At 48.0% G+C, this 6000-nt stretch overlaps 1 pseudogene; it reads right to left on the reverse strand.

Moving 5' to 3' along the window:
* Positions 1 to 3148: 3148 nt before the first annotated feature.
* Positions 3149 to 3782, reverse strand: LOC144172493 (S-phase kinase-associated protein 1 pseudogene; annotated as a pseudogene).
* Between the last annotated feature and the right edge of the window lie 2218 nt (positions 3783 to 6000).

A 6000-nucleotide genomic window follows, 5' to 3' on the forward strand; every position in this document is an offset into this window, starting at 1 on the left:
ACGCTGGAACTCAGTGCCGCCTATTCTACATGACGCGAATTTCTTGTGCGAATTCAGAGCTGTGGCGCCGCTCGTGCGGCGAAACTATCTATTTTTCTATTTTTACTGCGGGAACAAATTGCTAAATGCCGAGCGGTGTCCATAAGAGAAGTTAGATTTTTCCAAATATTTTGGCAATTAGCCACAGCCACAAGAATGGATCGTTTAGCCGCATGAACGGTACTGCAGCTCCGAATTCGCAATCGAAATTCGCACCATGTAGAACGGGCCTCCGAGGGCGCTTTGGGTCACTCAAAACTTTCCTTCCGCTTTTTAAGGCAAGCGCAGAGCTTGTTACCAAGTCCCACTGCACCAAGAGCAGTTCGGCTGGAAGGCTGGCAAGGATGACGCCGTTTAGCTTAACGTTAAGCCAAACGTCAGGCCGGAGCGTGCCTGCGGCTGCTTGTCCGGCTCCGCTGCCAGTAGTTCTGCCATGGCTGTGGAGCCCCTTGTATCCTTGAAATGTGGGAGGCGACTCTGGCCAGCGAGGCCTTGGAAGACCAGCGCCAGCTGATCGACAGGGCCTGGGCCGGGGCACAAGCTTCTGGGGCCTTGGAAAGAGGACTCCACCCAAGTTTCTCCCTCTAAACCTTTCCCCAATCTCAATAAAGTTTTACTGAACTGAACTGAACTTGCATGCCGATGGGGATGTCCGCGAAGGCGTACATGTGGCGCATGCAAGCGGCGCATGCCATCGTTGGCAGACAACGAAAATTTAGCCGGCGTTTCACTGCTACACACAACGCTGACGCTGGCTTTTTCGCTCAGCTTGGTAATCTGATACACGGTAGTGGGACGCATGAGAAACTCAAGACATTAGAACCCGCTGTCCTCCTGATAATATTGTTAACAACCAAGTGGTCCTTTAAGTGCATTACATCTGCATGTCGCTGCGAAAAAAAGCCCGCCCTGGTATTACGTAAGCCATAAACCAGCCATCCAGCTAAAGAGCCGGCATTTGTGTCGGTGTTGCCTGTACCAGAGAAACTGCACTGCAATAACGCGACATGCGCCGCTCCGGCATCTGTATTGTCTGCTTTGCATCATGTGCTACGAATGCCGGTGTCCACCAGAGTAACGTTCGCCTTGACTGAGATGTGTCATTTACATCCATAGCAGCGGCATCATCGGTGCTAAGGAGCCAGCCGAACTTGTGCCGGTGCAGCAGGAGTGGAGACGCCTGGGTAATGTTGTGCTAAACGCTATGTACACTGGTGTTATTATTGCTGAGGGCAAGCTAAAGTTCTGACAGCGCAGCGGGAGAAAGGAACACATGTATGTTGTTATATTGGAATTGAGAGAGCGAAGGCTTTTTATTAGAGTAAAGCAAGGAGGTATGCCGGCGTCTTGTCACCTACGTGCTACTCTGCGAAGATGAGGAGGAGGGAACGAAGATTCTAGAGGAAGTAGAGCGGAAGACAGAGGGAGGAAAAAAAATGGGTAAAAAGAGTTAACATGTATATTTAAGAGGGCTATGAAAATTACAATACCCTCACAGGATGAGCAACGCCGATGTTGTGCAAATAATCTAATAATGGTGCTCACACTTTCCGTTGAGGTGACGGACACGGCCACTGTCCAAAACGTTATCTTAAAGATACAAAACCGTGTGTAAGGCTTTCGATCTTCAGTTCACGGTTGTTTTTTTACTGGTTGTATGCCGGACAGTCTATGGAGCGATATACGCTCGACGATTTCCGACGATCCACACTTGTCACAATACGGCAGTTCAGTTTGACTGACGGAACTGCGATCACCATGGCTGCGCAGCAGTCACCAGTTAGACAGGGCGTGCTGGGCGGGACAGCGCCGAACCCACTGCGAGAGCTTCAAGCGCTGGTGGCGCCGGCAATGCCAGTATATCTGGTAGGCGCCAGCCGTTCAGAGAATCTTGCACTGAATCTAATGATTTCGAATTCACAACTCATCCCGAATGCTTAAATATCCCCGCAGTTTCTTCCCTTTTAATTAACCGACAAACGTAGGCAACAAGATAGGAAGAAAACTGTGTCTGTAGACGCCGTTGTCACCTTCTGACTGCAGGAGAAACTATTGCGGTACCATCCTCAAATGGTGTCTATTTCACTATTTCACGTGGCGAGCGTCGACCGTCCTGACATATACTTTAAAAAGAATAGGTCTCCTCGATTCGGATGCACTTTGTGCACTAGGTCACAAAAGTGTCGTAAAAGTGCAGCGCCAGTTTTTTGAGTGCGAGTGCAGCCGTGTACTACGCTTTCCGTGCAGCGGCCGAATCGAGGGCAAAAGTGCCCAAACGTTGACTGCTGCGGTCCATGTTTACGCGCTCGCGTTCTTTTTTTTCTTCTTAGAAATGGCGTAACCCTGCACTCACCTTGTGTTTCGAACTCAAATACACTATCTTGTTCTACGTGACGACCATTCTCGTCTAAAACTGGAAAAGCTTACTGTCTGTTTACTGACACAAGTATCATGCTGGAGCCATCTGTTACGATGGACACCAGAAAACGCGCCAAAGCACGCGGCACCTTTCCCGAGACTACAACTCGCACAGAAGCTAGTGCAGAAGTGTAGAAGAACTAGTGCATCACAGTGTCAAATCGAGGGCCGCAGTGCAGGTGGCGCTAGCTGCATTGGCAAATCGAGTTCGAGAGAGCTGCACCGCATCAACTGGGGGAGAAAGCGTAGCCAAATCGAGGAGACGAAAAGTAAGAATGGTGCGAAACTTCGAATTTTGGAGATGTGACACGTCGAAGCTACCCCTAGGCTTGAAGATATGCCGTTGTGGAGCGATGGGGTTTTTAAGCCCACCCATGGATCTGGAACTTGCGCTAAAATCACGATGCACGGGCGTTTTTTTTTTTTCTATTAGAGAAATTGGTCTCCTCAGCGAGATTCAATCCGCGTGTTTGAGCTCAGCACAACGCTTTATATATTGGGAAACTGCTGCCGGGTAGTTATTGTTTTTGGCTTATAAAATATTACGCAAATGTTTGACGAACTGCACCTAATAAGGTATAAACGAAGACGCTTATGAAACGGGAAGTGTCTTTATTTCAGTTGGGGATTTCTGTGAGCAATAAAGGGTCTTCGCCTCAACACTGTTATGGACAGGAAGTATCGCCGGGCATCAGTCGGACCAGGCGCGGGTGTTGTACATCGCCTCGTGGTCTTCCGGAGTCAAATCATTCGGGAGGTTGAGCAGCTTTCGGATCTCTTCCGGCTTTTTCCCCTTGATCATGTCGGCGACGCTCTTGCACATAATGTTCATGAGTCCCTTGATGTTCAGGTAGCTCGCCGCCTCGATGAGCTCAAAGAGGACCTTCTGGTCGACCTTCAGGAACTCCGCATCCCACGGGGAAATCTCGGTGCGCTTCTTCGGCTGAGAGTCGTTGTCGGCCGGAGGTGGCGGGTCATCCTTGTGGCGCGTGACCCAGGAGATAATTTTCTCCAGGATGTCCGAGCTCACGTTGGGCAGCGACACCACCTGGTCCCCACGCTCGTCTATGCTGAGGTCTTCAAGGCTGCTCTTGATAGTGTCCGACACGCTGGCGATTCCCGCGTCCACGTCGAAGACTTTACCATCGGAGCTCTGAAGCTTAATGCTGGGCATGCTGTCTCTGCGAAATGAAGAAAAAAAGACAGAAAGAAGGGAAGGAAGGAGGAAAAAAAAGAAAGAGAAATAAAGAAATAATGAAAGGAAGAAAAAGAAAAACAAAACAAAGACAGGAAGGAAGGAAGGAAGGAAGGAAGGAAGGAAGGAAGGAAAGGCAGGAAGGAAGGAAGAAAAGAAGGGAAGGACGGAAGGAAGGAACGCAGGAAGGGAGGAAGGAAAGAAGGAAGGAAGTAAGGAAGGAAAGAAGGAAGGAAGGAGGGGAAGGTAGTCAGGAAGGAAAGAAGAAAGGAAGGAAGGAAAGAGGGGAACGAAGGGAAGGAAGGAATGAAAGAAGGGAAGGAAGGAATGGAAGGAAGGAAGGAAGGAAGGAAGGAAGGCAAGGAATGCAGGAAGGAAGGAAGGAAAGAGGGAAGGAAGGAAGGAAGGAAAGAAGTGAAGGAAGGAAAAAAGGAACGAAAGACAGGAAGGAATGGAAGAAGAGAAGGAAGGAAGGAAGGAATAACACAAGAGACTGATTTATAATTTCTCACCCAAAAGTGGGAGTGTAGATTTAAAATATTATCCGATCAGGTGTTTCTAGCAGTGGTTTTTGCTTTCAGTTAGATTTTAGTGAGTTGAAGTCGAATAGGAGCATAGGAGCTGCACGAGGTACTGCTATTTCAAGAGTGAAGACGGAATGTTGGAGGAATTAGTACAAATTAGAAAGTGAATTGTACAGCGTCAGACAAATTTTGAAGTCCGCGGCCTCAAAATTTTAGAAGCAATTCTTTCGGGAATTCCTGAACGGGTGCTTGCCGGCCTCATTAATACGACTACAACTGGGACACTTGGGTGTAAACAACAAGAATGTAATTCCTCAGGGCACAAAGTCTGCTACGTGCTTCAGAGGCGACCGTCTGTCCATATTAGTTGTCCATTTTTTTACTTCCCCACTGCATTTGCGCCTACTGCCTTGCTCTCTTTTTTGTATTTTCGGACAAATTTGTTCAGTCAGCTTCTTTTCTACTAGCATGGGGTTACATTCTGCAGTCATGCTCACGCATTATTCTACAAATTGTACGTTTCCAGTGCATAGCTTTGGGAGTTTTTTTTCAAGCTACACGTAAGTCCCTCAAAGCTCCCGATTGCTGGCCCATCTCCCAAGTGCGCAGGTGCCACGAATAAAGGAACTACCAAGACGAAAACCTTTAGTCCACCGCTGGCAACGTGCTGGTGTTACCAAGAATGTTAGGAAGCCGAAGCAATACATATATGGTGAATGAAACGGCGGGTGAAGTGTAAAAGTGTTGAATTCTGGATAGAATATGGCGGTAATGCATGCGCCTCAGTGCATCACCGCTGCTCTTGAAATACAGGGCTCAGCGAGTTCATTCAATGTCGGCCAATGACGTGGTGCACTCAGTGGCATGTTTCAAGTAGCACGCACGCTTCCGCGCATACCATCCCCTTCTCTCTGCGCCGTTTCCTTCCTCTTTCAATTAGTTTTACCCAGAGGCTGAAACAATTGACCTATTTAGCCCAAGATACACACTATTTTCGCGACTGTGTCTTGCTACTCGCTCACGCGCTGCCTATGCAAATGCAGTAAACCCTCGTTAAGTCTAACTCGCATATTTGGAAATATTGATGAGTCGAAACTTTTTCTCGCCGTGCATTTTTCTCCCATACGTGCTATGTATTCGCCTTTCTTTATCTCGAAACGCATTTTAAGGGGATCGCGGATACCTCGATATGTTAACAAAGCTCGCTCCGCCAGTGGCCTCTGATACGGTGTCTGTGCAAACGATTAGCTCCTACTACGAGCCGAACGTGGTCGTCAGCGGCAAATTTTAAATTCTCGGCACCGCGGAAGTTTGCTATCTAACGTGTCACGCAACTGTGCGAGTGAGAGCGTGTGTGTTGTCCGTTGAGCATCACGCAAACAGGCGATCATAGCGCAGTTTTTTCTCCAGTCATAATACAAATTCATTTTTACTGTGAATTATTTCGCATTTATCACGAAAGATCCCCTGTGCACAAACACGTTTGTTAGCAGCATGTACTCCTACTTCAGTACTCTTACCAGAAATTTTCGGCATTACACTATACTCGAAACTCCGCTTACCTTAGACTTTTTAGTGGATTTTACGACTTCGAGTTAACGGCGTATTACTGCACCACTCCAAGATTTCTCCCGAAGTTCTGGGAACACGTTTCGAACGTGGGTCTCTATTTCGACGGCCGCAACCAATTGGCTAGGTTCACCTATGGTCGGTAAAAATGGAGCATTGGTTCGGTTCAAATGAGTTGATTAAAATAATGGAGAAAAAACCTTATTTCAGGCCCAACTGGAAGACAGAAAGGGGCGATAGGGAGGAAGTCTCCTG

This window comes from Haemaphysalis longicornis, unplaced genomic scaffold (assembly GCF_048455015.1).
Source record: "Haemaphysalis longicornis isolate Haplotype H1 unplaced genomic scaffold, Haemaphysalis longicornis Haplotype H1 scaffold_23, whole genome shotgun sequence".
In the NCBI taxonomy this organism is placed as follows: Eukaryota; Metazoa; Arthropoda; class Arachnida; order Ixodida; family Ixodidae; genus Haemaphysalis; species Haemaphysalis longicornis.